Here is a 14,577-nt window from a genome sequence, read left to right on the forward strand (position 1 = left end):
CAAGTAGAAAGTCACTGCAGGAGTTGTGCCTCCTGCCAGTTATCTGGTAAGAGTGGCTCAACAATCCAAGCTCCATTGGTACCACTCCCAGTTGTAGGAATACCATTCGAAAGGGTAGGGATCGACATCGTTGGTCCCCTTGACCCGCAGACATCCTCAGGCAATAGGTTTATCTTGGTGCTAGTCGACTATGCTACCAGATATCCTGAGGCCATCCCATTGAAAACTGTAACTGCCAAGTCAGTTGCAAAAGCGTTACTCGGCATCTTTACTAGGGTTGGCTTCCCTAAAGAAGTTGTGTCTGACAGAGGCAGCAACTTTATGTCAAAGTATATGCAGGCTATGTGGAAAGAATGTGGGGTCACCTACAAGTTCTCTTCTGCATACCACCCCCAGACCAATGGTCTGGTGGAACGTTTCAACAGAACGTTAAAGAGCATGATTGGGGCTCTGGAAGAACCCCAGAGAAGAAAATGGGATCTTCTTTTACCATGCTTACTGTTTGCCTACAGAGAGGTACCACAGGAGGGTGTTGGCTTCAGCCCCTTCGGTCATCCTGTACGGGGACCCTTAGCCATAGTCAAAGAGGGATGGGAGATGCCCACTCCCCTGCCACTACGAACGTAGTAGATTATGTGCTGGGGCTCAGAAAATGGATGGTACTTCTGATGGGCTTGGCTAGTGATAAATTGAAGGCAGGACAAGCGCTGGTGAAACATTTGTACGACCAGAAAGCTTCCCTCATCAACTTTACACCTGGTCAGCAAGTCCTGATCATGAATCCCATAAGGCCTCGAGCTTTACAGGACAAATGGTCCGGCCCTTACACAGTGGTGGAGCCCCTGGGTGAGGTCAACTATTTAGTGGACCTTGGAAGGCCTGGACAGGCTCCAAAAGAGTTCCATGTAAATAGGCTGAAGGCTTTCATCCCAAGAGTCGAAATCGCAGCACTGCTACTGGCTTCAGATGTTGAGGAAGAGGAGTCTGAACCTCTCCCCGACCTGTTCCAAAGCGGTCCTTCAGATAGCTCCTTTGAGGGTGTCCGAGTGGCCCCTCACCTGACTTCTTATCAGCAGGCTGAGGTGGAAAGTTTGCTTAGGCAGTTTTCCCCCATTTTCACAGTCGCCTGGTTTGACACCTTGGTGCAAACATAACAGACACAGGAGACAGTGTACCTACCAAACGTAGGGGATACAGAATGTGAGATAAAGTACAGTCTTACATTAAGATCGAGGTCAACAAGATGTTAGACCTTGGGGTGATTGAACCCTCTAGTAGTCCTTGGTCCAGCCCTGTGGTTTTGGTTCCAAAGGCAGGCACTTCTGAACTGAGGTTCTGCGTGGATTACAGGGCTCTGAATGCTGTCACCAAGACAGATGCACACCCCTTCCCTCGAAAAGATGAGCTGGTGGATACTTTGGGTGCCTCGAAGTACCTCAGCACGTTTGACCTCACTGCTGGCTATTGGCAAATAGCTTTAGCAGAACATGCCAAGGAGAAGACAGCGTTTTCTACTCCAGACGGCCTTTACCAATTCAGGGTAATGCCGTTTGGGTTGAAGAATGCACCTGCCACTGTCCAAAGGCGTGTGAATCATGTGTTGAATGGGTTGGACAAATTCTGTCTTGCATATCTGGATGATATAGCAGTTTTCAGTGACACCTGGGAAGACCATGTGAAACACCTCGGGATTGTGCTCCAGGCTCTTCAGAAAGCACACTTGACCATAAAGGCTAGTAAATGCCAGATTGGACAAGGCTCAGTGGTTTACCTTGGACATGAAGTAGGTGAAGGGAGGATACAGCCTCTTCCCAGTAAAGTACAAGCAGTACAAGACTGGCCTACCCCCACTACACAGACCCAAGTGAGAGCCTTCTTAGGACTCACAGGGTATTACCGCAACTTCATGGCAGACTAAGGCACAGGAATTTGGAAAGACTAGTAAAGTCATTTTCACTTTACATTGTCTGGGAAACAGTACTTGATCCCAGAGAAGGTATCTAAACCTTTCGGAAGTCTAAATGACATCCCTGTGTCACTGTACTGAGGGTGCTGTGTAACACCCATGAAAAGATGATACCTATGGAGTTATCTAAAACCCCATAATCAAAGAACACAAGTGAAAAACACACATCAAAATACATGAAAGAGTGGGGAAAAAAGGCTCACACTCTTTCCAGGTAAAAAATAAAATCCTCAAAAATCCAGCAAAGTTGCTGGGGGTTTCTAAGGTGAAGGGAATTAACACATTTATGACAGTTCTCCCTAACAAACTGCCTGGTAGCACTGAGCGGTAGAGTTAAGCACATCTCCCTGCAATGTTTAAATCGGTACCCGCTCACCTCGTAAAGACAGTAAAGTTCCAGATATCATTGCAAGCGAACTTCATGCCGTGGCGTTCCCGCGGCCGCTGCTCTTCTTCCAGAGCTCGTCCACTGCTCCAGTGGTGGCATATATATCACACCCAGCGCAGGAGCGCTTGGCAGCCCTGGTCCATAAGGTGACCAGATTTTAAAAGTAAAAACAACGACACAGCAACTAATAGAAAAGTAGGACTAACTCTTGAAAGTGGCTGTCAAGTGTCAAGTTAGTCCGACTCGTGATCAGGAGGCCTGGTAGAAGAACTCGAAGAGTGGCCGTTGATTTCTTCCTACCAATGTGTCCCTTTGTATTTCCAAGTAAAACTACAAAGGAACCAATTAGTCGAAAGATGGATCTACTGCCGTAGCTGGAGATGGACACAGACACTGTGGAGCGTAGACAATGCAGTCGATCAAGGAACGCTGTAGTGGGTGTTGACGTACACTGAGAATATGGGCTGTAGAAGGAAAATTGTATATCAGATGATTCAAGAGATAGAGCGGGAAAGACAAGTTCAGGAAGTGATAATAAATGACAAAGAATTTCTATGATTGAGAAATAACAGACAGAGAGACTTACCAATGGGTAGACACTGGGAAGGCACTACTGAGAAAACTCTGCAAACCCAACCTATCCCTAACTCACGACGAAACGAGGACGCCTAGATGGAAATTTGGCAGTCTCTAGTCCCAGACTATCACGACAAAACGAGGACGCCTAACGACCTGAGCGCAGGGTGTCAGTCTCTAGTTCGTGCGCTATTCTCGTGGGTATGCAGATTCACTCAGGTAAGGTGATGATGATGTCACAGTATAGAGAATTCGATTCTTGGATGACATGCGGATTAGAGTTAGCCCATTGCATCAGGGCTAATCTTAAATGTTTTTGTATTCCACAAGCACATGCAGCCTGAGTAGGTCGAAGAACAGTGTGTTCGTCCCTTGATGAGTGTGAAACACCATGTAACCTGGAAAGAGCATCTGCTTTAGAGTGTCGGGAGCCGGGTCTGTAGGTGATATTGAAATGATACATGGAGAAAAACTCATGCCAACTGGCATGTCTAGTGGTAGTGCATTTTACTGACTGCAGAGCCAAGAAGTTGCAGTGATCTGTGAAAATCTGAACTGGTAGAGCAGTCCCCAAGAGATGGTGACGAATGGTAGGTCTGGATTAGGATGCATTAAAACAGGGGCAGAGGTGAACGAGGACTTTAGATGGTCAAAAGCCGTCTGAGCTGCTGGACTCCAACGGAAGGTTTGTTTAGAACTGGTCAAGGAAGTAAGGGGAGCAGCGATACTAGAAAAGAATTTTATGAAATGCTGGTAGAAGTTTAAAAACCCTAAGAAGGATTGTAATTGCTTAAGGGTAGAAGGAACCGGCCATTCCAAAACCGCCTTGACCTTGGTGTCGTTCATTTGTACGCCCTTGTCTGTGATGTTATAACCTAAAAATTCAATTGAGGTAGCATGAAACACACATTTCTCTAACTTTGCGTACAATTGATTTTCTCTTAATCGTTGGAGGACTGCAGACACATGTTCAATGTGGGTCTGATACGATGAGAATAAATGAGGATGTCGTCGAGGTATACCACCACATAAGAGTCCAACATGTCCCGAAAGACATCATTGATGAAATGCTGAAAGGTAGCAGGGGCATTGCATAGCCCAAAGGGCATAACACAATACTCATAGAGACCGTATTTAGTCTAACATGCAGTCTTCCATTCATCCCCTGAACGCATTCTCACAAGATTGTATGCACCTCTTAGATCCAATTTCGCGAATATCTTGGAACTACCTAATTGGTCTAAGAGCACCGAAATGAATGGTATTGGGTATTGATTTTGGACCGCGACTGCATTTAATTCCCGGTAATCAATACAGGGGGCGAAGATCCCCTACTTTCTTTGGTACAAAGAACATAGGTGAGGCCGCAGGAGACCGAGATGGACGGATAAAGCCTGTACTGAGGGCCTTATCGATATATTCCTTTAGGATAACATCCTCTTTGGTGGTTAGAGAATATACCCTTCCATTAGGTATTTTAGCACCAGGTATTAAATCAATTGGGCAGTCATAGGGCCGGTGGGGTGGTAGAACCTCGGCTCCTTTGGCATCGAAAACATCCTGATAAGCCGAATATTCGTGAGGCAAGGACATGACAACAAGAGCACCCACCGCGGATGCAACGTCCATGAGAGCTTGACAAGGACCTTTAGTCATTTGGTGTTTTTTACAATGATTTTCACAGTACTTAAAGTCAAAGGAAACCGTCCCTTCGATCCAGTCAACAGTAGGGTTGTGTGTTCTGAGCCAAGGTAAACCAAGGATGATTCTGAACTGTGGCACTGCGATAACATCAAAGGTGATAGTTTCAACATGACCTGCGAGTGTGGTCATAACCAAGGGCACTGTTTTTTCAGTGACTAAGCCGGACAATAATGAGGTACCATCAACGGCATTCACAACCTCTGGGTGGGTTTTGGCCACAAAGGTCACGCCTTTCTCACGAGCGTAAGAGAGATCAATATAGTTTCCAGTGCCCCAAAGTCCAGAATCGGATCACCAAAACAAGAAGAACCCGACGGGTTGAAAACAGGCATTGAGCGTGACTGGAGAGTACATCATGGAGTCATGGGACGCTGTACTCAGTAAGGGGACACCATCCACTACCGAGTTAGTGCGTTTCCCGACTTCTTGGGTTTCTTTGGACAAGCCTTCAAAAGATGGTCTGGAGACCCGCAATAGAAACAAAGATTGTTCAAACGTCTCCTTTCTCTTTCCATGGACGTTAAATGACCCCGTACAGCACCAATTTGCATAGGCTCAGGTGGATTAGGGGACGCAAGAGAAGGGGTGACAACACAGGCATTGTACCCCTTTTTTCGCCCTTCCTTTCTGCTCTCCGAGCATCTATCTGGAGGACGAGGTCTAACAACTCACGGAAGGCCGTAGGCACCACTGGAACCGTAGCAAGGATGTCCTTGATATTATCCGATAAGCCCTTATAGAACAATGAGGCCTCCTTGTCCTCAGGCCAACCTGTTTCAGCTAACAGTTGGTTGAACTTAGCTATATATGATAACAAAGGCGAGTCCCCCTGTTGAATAGCCAGGAGTTCTAGTTCGGCAAGGCATCACAATCAAAGAGCAGCGGGCTGCCGGCCTCCAATAGGGAGTTAGCCCATGTGGCTGCGGTACCGGCTAAATGTGACAAGACAAAGGCTGCCTACCATGAAATCGCTCAGGAGCAGCCAATGGGAAATGTGTGGCCATGACCACTGAAGGTTGTACGGCTGGCTGAGGATTCGGAGAGGCAAAAAAGGAGGCCACTGCCGGTGAGGGCACTGGCGCCATAGAAGGGGCACGTGCTTGTAGTTCGTCAATCCTTGCTTGAGTGGCATTATGAGCGGCCGTCATATCGGTCCTCAATTCAGCCATCAGTTGCATAAGATTGACCAAAGTATCATTAACATCCATCTTTCTATTTATATGGCTTCTGATTATGTCAAGTTAGTCCGACTCGTGATCAGGAGGCCTGGTAGAAGAACTCGAAGAGTAGCCGTTGAGTTCTTCCTACCAATGTGTCCCTTTGTATTTCCAAGTAAAACTACAAAAGGAACCAATTAGTCGAAAGATGGCTCTGCTGCTGTAGCTGGAGATGGACACAGACACCGTGGAGCATAGACAATGCAGCCGATCAAGGAACGCTGTAGTGGGTGTTGAAGTACACTGGGAATATGGGCTGTAGGAGGAAAATTGTATATCAGATGATTCAAGAGATAGAGCGGGAAAGACAAGTTCAGGAAGTGACAATAAATGATAATAACGAATTTCTATGATGGAGAAATAACAGACAGAGAGACACCAACGGGTAGATACTGGGAAGGCACTACTGAGAAAACTTTGCAAACCCAACCTATCCCTAACTCACGATGAAACGAGGACGCGTAAGACGGAAATATGGCAGTCTCTAGTCCCAGACTATCCTGACAAAACGAGGACGCCCAACGACCTGAGCGCGGGGCGTCAGTCTCTAGTCTAGTTCGTGAGCTATTCTCTTGGGTATGCAGATTCACTCAGGTAAGGTGATGATGATGTCACAGTGTAGAGAATTCGGTTGTCGTCCCTTTGGAGCCAGTGTGATGAATCCGAGGTGTTGAAGAAGGATTTTGTTGGAAGACCGGTGCGAACAGTAGAGGCAGAGCAGGTCAGATAACGTTCCGGGATTTGGCAGCGTGCGGACAGAAATGCAGAACAGAACGGCAGGCAAGGCAGGTCAAATAGCGTTCCGAGGTTTGGCAGCGTGCGGACAGCAATGCAGAACAGAACGGCAGGCAAGGCAGGTCAAAAGCGTTCCGAGGTTTGGCAGCGTGCGGACAGCAATGCAGAACAGAACGGCAGGCAAAGCAGGTCAATAGCGTTCCAGAGCCCGGCAATGTGAAAGCAGTTCAGGAGGTAACAAACAGTAGACAAAGGCAGGTCGATTAGCGTTCCGGGGTTTGGCAACGTGTAAACAATCCAAGTGCAGGTAAACAAGGAAGCAAAAGAGTTCAAGAAACACAGACTGCGGTCAAAGGCCAGGAAAAGAACAGGCGCAGTCAAGGGGGTCAAGACATGAGAACAAGAGCTTGCTCTGATTTTCGTCTGAATCACAAGCAGCGAGTAGGGCTACCCGGAAGCGTTATAACAGGTAGCCGCAACCTCATTTGGCTCCTCCTCCTCCGTACAGCGTGGTAGTTTTGTTTGTGGAGAGGACGCCATAGTCACCATGGCAGCACGGATTCGGAAAGGGCCGTTTGGCTCTTTAACAAAGGAACAGAGTTTCCTTAAAATGGGCAAGACTCGTTGTCGAACACTTTGGGCTGGATGTCTTGTGGCGATCTTGACATCAAGGCATAACAAAGTAGCGTTTGGAGAAGGGGTATAAGTGTTATTGTTCCAATAAACACATAATTCATCACAAAATAACACTATATTCAGTTGTATAATACAGCATTTCTTCTGTGAAAGCTGTGCCCATCAACTATGAAGATCTATTACCAAGAACCCGGACCGCTGGACTGCAGTTTCCAATAAAAACATAATCTAGACAGAGCTCCATTCCGGGACAGTCCCGGCAAAATCAGGACATCTGGTCAACCTAGCCTCGGAGGCATCCAAGCCCGCGTGAGCCTGTGCGGCAGTGCAAAAAAAGAAGCAAGCATGCGGCTGTGGTAAAAATGATATCTACACGGGGCTTAATTTCCAACTGGCTGAGTTCATGGCTGTTCATGAAAGCCGTGTCGCATAGATAAGGCTGAAGAAAGATGGCGTATCTACTGTACAGTTTTGTAAAAAGGCCGTGATGCAAACTCGTGAATACAGCAAAAAGCCACTGCCGTTTGGAGGAGGAAACCAGGCAAGTACGCTTACCAAACAATAAATCTGACTTGCGGACAGCAAATCCCTTCAGTTTGGCGGGAGGGAGTCATGGAGCCGGAGATGGGGATACTAACCAGCCAAGAAGACACACAAAGACCCGCTGTTACTAACAACCAAAATAAAACATGAAAAAACAAACCCACTGGCACCTAACTATATCTGCCCCTGCACGGCATGGAGATATCCTCCCCTCATGATTCTCTACCTGAGCATGTAAACGCCTGTCCTACGTGAAAACGTTACAACGACTTAAAGGCAGAAATACGTGCAAAACAGCATGACGCCTTAAAGGCATTTCAGAAAATGTCGGCACAATTTTAAACGAATACCATGCCATCGGGTCTCATAGGGACTTTAAATGTGTGTTTCAATTGGTAATGAAAACAGCATAAGGCCTCCCTTGACCACACGCTCCTTTTCAGTTTCCAAGGTGAGTGTATCAGCTCTTGTAATTTATTTTATCATCCATTAAATTAGATCGTTCTCTCCCCTTTGTTGTTATATTGGTAAGAGGAGCCGCTTTGCAACCTCTGGAAATGCACGTTGAAGTTAGAGGCTGAAGCTGTAGTTCGTTGTATTGTACTCATCTATTGAAATTAAAAAGGGTAACTACGTGACTTTCTAAACATCTGGTTTTGAAATTACACAGGACAGCATGTTGGCTGGTTTTGTAGACACAGTTGCTGCTCCGAAGCTCATTTACGGTTCAGTTCAGCCTCTGGAATGCTCGCAGACGCAGTTGTGCAGCTACTACTACACAGACTGTGGTCTGGTGTAAGTGACTGTGTGTGTGTAGTCACTTACACCAGACCATAAGATATGCTTGCACTGTAACCATAAGCAACCTATGTTTCTTATGTGCAACTGTTATGCTTGTAACCAGCACCTAGATGCCCAAGCGCTAAGTGCGCTTAACAAATGTCTAAATAAATAATAATACCTGGCTGGCTAATGATTGCAAACGTGTGCTGTCGCCAGTTCCGGTGCCTACTCTGAAAGTAATGATTCCCCAGGGCTAATGGCTTCTTATTCTTCTTCTTCTTCTTAATTATTGGAGGCGTGGGCGGACCCACGCAGGCGCTTCCCCATCCTATAGGATGATGTGCACTGTACCCGCTAATTATTATTTAGCTCCATTTAAACTCACAACTCCTCCCACCTCCCCGTCTGCCTCACAAAATCCAACATCACACTACTCCTCCTCCTGCCTCTCTCCCCATCACCTCCCAGCAAAGCCCTCCCGCTCAGCTCAGCCTACCCAACGCAGTCAACCGAACCCTCATCAATTCTCTCTCTGCAACATGTCTCTCACACCTAATCAAAAAATGTCCCACCGTTTCAGGCACCCCACACACCGCACAGTCCCTTGATTCACGCTTCCCTATTCGAAATAGACAGTCCTTCAGCCCCACATGCCCTATCCTCAACCGATTCAGCATCACCTCCTCCCCCCTCCTCCATTCTGAACTCCCTGCATCCACCTTCACCGACACTTTCTCACAAACACCGAACATCCACCTGCCCTTCACCCCACTCACCCACCTCTCCTGCCACTCATCCAGGACCCGTCTCGCCATCACAGCCTTCACCTCATCCACACTCAAAGGCAACCTCACATCAACCGCTCCCCTCCTCATACCTTCACCCGCCGCCAGATCCACCAACTAATTTCCCAAAATGCCACTGTGACTGGGAACCCACGCCAACTCCAAATCCATTCCCCCGCGCACACACCAATCAATCTTCATCCTAATGTCCAAAATCACATCCTTCCTATCACCATCCCCTGCCACAATCGCCTGCAACCCACTCAATGAATCCGAGAACACCACCACTTTCTCATACCCCAACTCACACACCCTATCAATCGCCAATGCAATCGCCACCAACTCAGCCGTACAAATAGACACATCATTCGTCAGTCGTCCTACTTTATACTCCCCAATGCTTTCTAGATAATACACCATTCCCACTCTCCCAGACACAGGATGCTTTGAACCATCCGTAAACACCTTGTATCCTCCTTTCCTGCCACATATTCCTGACCCAAAGCTTTGATCTCACCCCGCATACCTCGCTTCTTCGACACCACATTCGCCAACTCCAAAGGCACCTTTGGAGATCTCATCATCCACCTCGGCCTTCTCTCCAAATCCGTATCTGTCACAATCATCAAATCACCCACACCCCACTGCACTCCCTTCTCCCACATGTGAAACCCAAAAGTGGCCCCCTTCCTCCTCCACCGATCCCTGTAATAGTCAAAACTCCAATTATACTTCAAACATCCACTCACCGGATGAGCCACACTCTTCGCACTACACTTCACCCACCATCTCATATTTAACGCATCCCTCCTCAACCCCAATGGCATCTCCCCCACAACGCCTGAACCGCATTCACTGGAGAGGACCTCATCACACCCGAACACACCCTCAATGCCCTTGCCTGTACCCTATCCAACCGCAACTTCTGACTCGACGTACAACCCACTGACACCCAAAATCCATCACACTCAAAATCAACCCCTTATACAACATTCGTAAGCACTTCTGTTGCGCACCCCATTCTTTCCCAGTCACCGCCTGCAACAAATTCAGCCTGCATTAACACTTATCCACCACACCATCCACTTGCACATTCCAATTCAACTTTCTATCCAGAATCACCCCCAAGTACCGAAACTCTTCCACGCTCTTCACCCTCACACCTTTCAAAACCAAATTCAACTCCTGCTGCACTCTTCTTCAGAACACCATACTCACACTTTTATCCACAGACATCGAGAAGCCCCATTTCCCACACCACTCCTCCATGCGTACTATTGCAGCTTGCAACCGTCTCTGCACCAACAACAAACTCCGCCCTCTTACCCAGACCACACCATCATCCGCGAAGAAATCCACCTGACACCCAATTCCCGCCAAAGCCCGAATCAACCCATCCACCATCGCATTAAACAGCATTGCACTAATCACACTTCCCTGCGGCGTCCCATTCTCCATCTTCCAAACTTCAGACAGCACCCCCTCACTCTCACCTAAAAGGTCCTATCTGCCAAAAATGCCTTGATCCACCAAAACATTCTCCCCTTCACACCCATCTCCAACAGTCTCACTAACAACCCTCTCTTCCACACCATATCATACGCCTTCTCCAAATCCAAAAAGAACGCTCCCACCAACTCCATCACATAATGCCTCCTCCACCCCAGTCACTAATCTCACTAATGGATCAGCCACCTCCTGAACCCACTCTGAAAGTCACTCAAACACCCATTCGACTCCAAATAAAACCCCAATCACTCAACCAGCATCCGTTCCATAACCTTACACAGCACAACAGTCAACGCAATCGGCCTATACGACTTACACTCTGTAGGAACCTTGCCACCCTTCAAAATCGCCACTACAATCGCTCTTTTCCACAACTTTGGCAAAACTCCACTCTTCCAGATCTCATTGAACAGCGCTAATACCTCTAACTTACATTCCTCAGGCAACTTCTCCAAAAATACATACATAACTCCATCCACCCCAGGGCTAGACCACTTCCCCTTCCGAATCACTCCATCCAACTCCACCATCGAAAACGAAACCTCATATTGCTCCTCCCAAGGCCCAACATTCGCCACCACCTCTGCAGTGCAGATCCGGTACTTTCTTTAGGTCTAATGGCTCTTCTGTGCATAATAACTGCAGGCACAGTGTCTGTTCTAAGTCTAATGGCTGCAGACACAGAAACAACACTGCGATGAATAGCAGCAGACACTACCTTCTCTAGTGCTAAAGCATAAATACCAACATTCCATCAGAGAAATCGTGAGTTGTACATTTTCCCATAGGAATGCATTGGGGCTAGAATTATTTTAGGCAGGAGAACGTGAAAAATAGCATTATTTTTCACTGAAGAATCGGGAGTTTCCCGCCTAAAGCATGTATGGCCCATCACGTCCTCTGACTGGAGCAAATGAGTGCAGACACAATACCTGCTCTGGAGATAATGACTTCTGATACAGTAAATACCTGCTCATTTGCTACATCTGACAATACCTGCCGGGGGCAAATAATTACAGACACAGTACCGGATCTGGGCTACCAAATTCAGGCACAGTACGTGCCCTGGAACTAATTATGTTTGATACAGTACCTGCTAATCCGTTACATATGACAGATTACCTGCCCTGGGGCTTGTAACCACAGACACAATACCTACTCTACGAGAATGATAGCATGCACAGTACATACTCTGGGGCTAACAATTCCAGTCACAGTATCTGCTCTGGAGCTAATGGCATTTAACACAATACCTGCTCATGTCCAAATCTGGGGTTAATGATTGCAGAAACAGTAACAAAAAAGCATGCACCCTTTTCTTCCCGTGTGTCCTTTCCCATTCTTAATTCCCCTCTGTCACCTCACACTCTCTGAAATTAACGTACAGTGTAAAGAAGTGATCAGTCGGGATAAACCATTGTGCCACGATTTTTCAAAACGCGTTTGGTGTAACTGAGGGGGTGCTCGTTCACTTCACTTGCACCAAAAAGATGGTGAACCGTGCACAAATGACATTTACATGCGTGCATCATAGCTGTGCACATTGAGGTGCTATTTTCCCACCAAATGCACAACTGTGCGAGGCAGAGGGTGGAAAGGGGGTTCTGAGCATTTTCAAGTAAATCACGATTTTTAAAAGAGGTGTACTTTTCAAAGCAAAGGGAAAAAAAACATTCCCCTGTGCCTATTTGGAGCAGGTGCAGGGGAATATAACATGTGTGGGAAGGTCACCTCTGATCCTCTCATGCAATGATTGAGTGAATGCTGTGTGTGAATAAGCGAGTGAATGTTGAGTAAAAGAATGTGTGTGTGTGTGCGCGTGCGTGCGTTCTTTTGTGCTGGGCCAGAGAGCTGATTTTGGATGGTGAGGGCAGCACAGTAATAATGCACTTTAAAAACAGTAAGAACACATGTACCCCATCCCGTCCCATCTCGCCTCCCCCCTTAATCCCAACCAATGGGACCAATCACTACAATGCACCCAGTCCTGTCCCCCGTACACCTTCTCACCCCCCAAGTCCATAAACTCTGTAGATGGCTCTCGGTCCCAAATTTCTGTGAGTGGCCAGCTCTCTCGCCAGCCGGTGGTCAAGTTCTCCCTCTGCACCAGTTCATCCCATCAGTCCCCCACTAGGGCCCTTATCCTGCTACAGTACATGTCTGCAGGTCTATTCCCCGTTGGGTCGTCACAACACCTCGTCGACCGGGGAGCCCACCACCACTTTGTCCATTCAGCACCAGACCTTCTGGTTTGTCCCAGAACCGATACCGGATAACTCTGATTTCAGCCGCAAGGAAATGGAGGCGGAAGTTTGGCGCTCCGTGACCTTCCCCCGCCCCTGCTTCTGGGAGACATTAGGATCTGCATAGCTACCCTGGGTCTCTTGCGGTTGCAAATAAATGACCCCACATGTTTTTGAAGAGTCCTAAAGAAACCTTGCGGAACTCCCACTGGCAGTGCAGTGAAATAGTACAGGATATTTGGCAAAAATCACAATTTTAAGGGCATTTATCCTCCCCATCCCGGATATTAATAAGGGCACCAATTCCGTCAGTAGCCGGTGCAGCTTTTCCACTAAAGGCAGGTAGTTATCACGGTAAAGAGCACCCAGAGAACCAGTAATCTGGACGCCCAAATATCTAATGCCGGTTTCCGCCCATCTATAGGGCACTATACTCTGCAATTCCTGAACCTTTTCTGAGGGGGCGGTCAAGTTTAATAACTGTGACTTGTGGGCATTTATTTTTAACCCTGCCACCTCCCCAAAGAGAAGAAGTTCCTGCAAGATCACTGGGAATGAGGTTTCTGGTTCTGTGATCAAGAGGAGCATGTCATCAGCAAACGCTGCGACTCTATGCTCCTCACACCCAAAGGGAATCCCCTAATATCCGGGGAGGCCCTAATGCTGGCCAAGAGTGGCTACAGGTGGATGGCGTATAAGAGCGTGGAGAGCAGGCAACCCTTATTAGTGCCTCATGAGACCTTGATCATCTGGGAAAGTTGGCCGCTGATCGCCAGGCATAAGGAGGGAATTAGGTAGTTAGCTCCGGAATTTAGAACATAATCCAATAACCTCCATGGTATGGAGGAGGAATGCCCATTCGACCCAGTCAAATGACTTCTCGCCATCCAACGCTAGTATAAGTGCAGGGGTTCTAGGTTTATTTACTTTTTCAATCAGAAGACAGACCCGCCAAATGTTTTCCGAGTTCTGCCTATGCCTGATAAATCATGACTGGTTGGGATCAATCAGTTTGGGAGGAGCTTATCCAGACATGACGCCAGAACCTTGATGTAGATCTTTGTGTCTAGATTAATAAGGGCAATCGGCTGGTACAAACTGCATAGAGTGACATCGTTACCCAGCTTTGGGAGCAGCATAACCTTGACTTCTTCCCTTGTCAAGGTGATACACCCTGCCCCCCGCACCTCCAACCACCTAAAGAGTTGAAGAGCTTGACTAAGCGCAGTACCATGCCTCTCTAAAGATTTTGTAGAAACACGCTGGAAAGCAGTCCGGGGCTGCGGCCTTTCCTGATGGCAAGGCAGCTATAGCCGATCTTACTTCTTCTGGAGTAATGTCTCCCTCAAGTTCTTACCATTGTTGAGGAGTGATCTTATGAAGAGAGCACCGGGACAGGTATTCCCTTTTGGCTCCCTCCTCAGGGGAATCTGATGTGTACAGGGATGAATAATATTCCGTGAAGACCGAAATGATGTTGGGTAGGGCAGTG

The 14,577-nt window shown here is 47.5% G+C and overlaps 1 protein-coding gene across 1 annotated transcript in view; it reads left to right on the forward strand.

Moving 5' to 3' along the window:
• The first annotated feature begins 8,082 nt into the window (after positions 1–8,082).
• SMIM8 (small integral membrane protein 8) overlaps positions 8,083–14,577 on the forward strand; it is a 130,288-nt gene continuing 123,793 nt past the window's right edge. The window contains exon 1 of the mRNA XM_069606365.1: positions 8,083–8,216. The gene's annotated coding sequence lies outside the window, so the exon portion shown is untranslated. The remainder of the gene's footprint in view (positions 8,217–14,577) is intronic.

Source organism: Ambystoma mexicanum, chromosome 4p, assembly GCF_040938575.1.
Source record: "Ambystoma mexicanum isolate Mex_15411 chromosome 4p, UKY_AmexF1_1, whole genome shotgun sequence".
NCBI classification, from domain to species: domain Eukaryota; kingdom Metazoa; phylum Chordata; class Amphibia; order Caudata; family Ambystomatidae; genus Ambystoma; species Ambystoma mexicanum.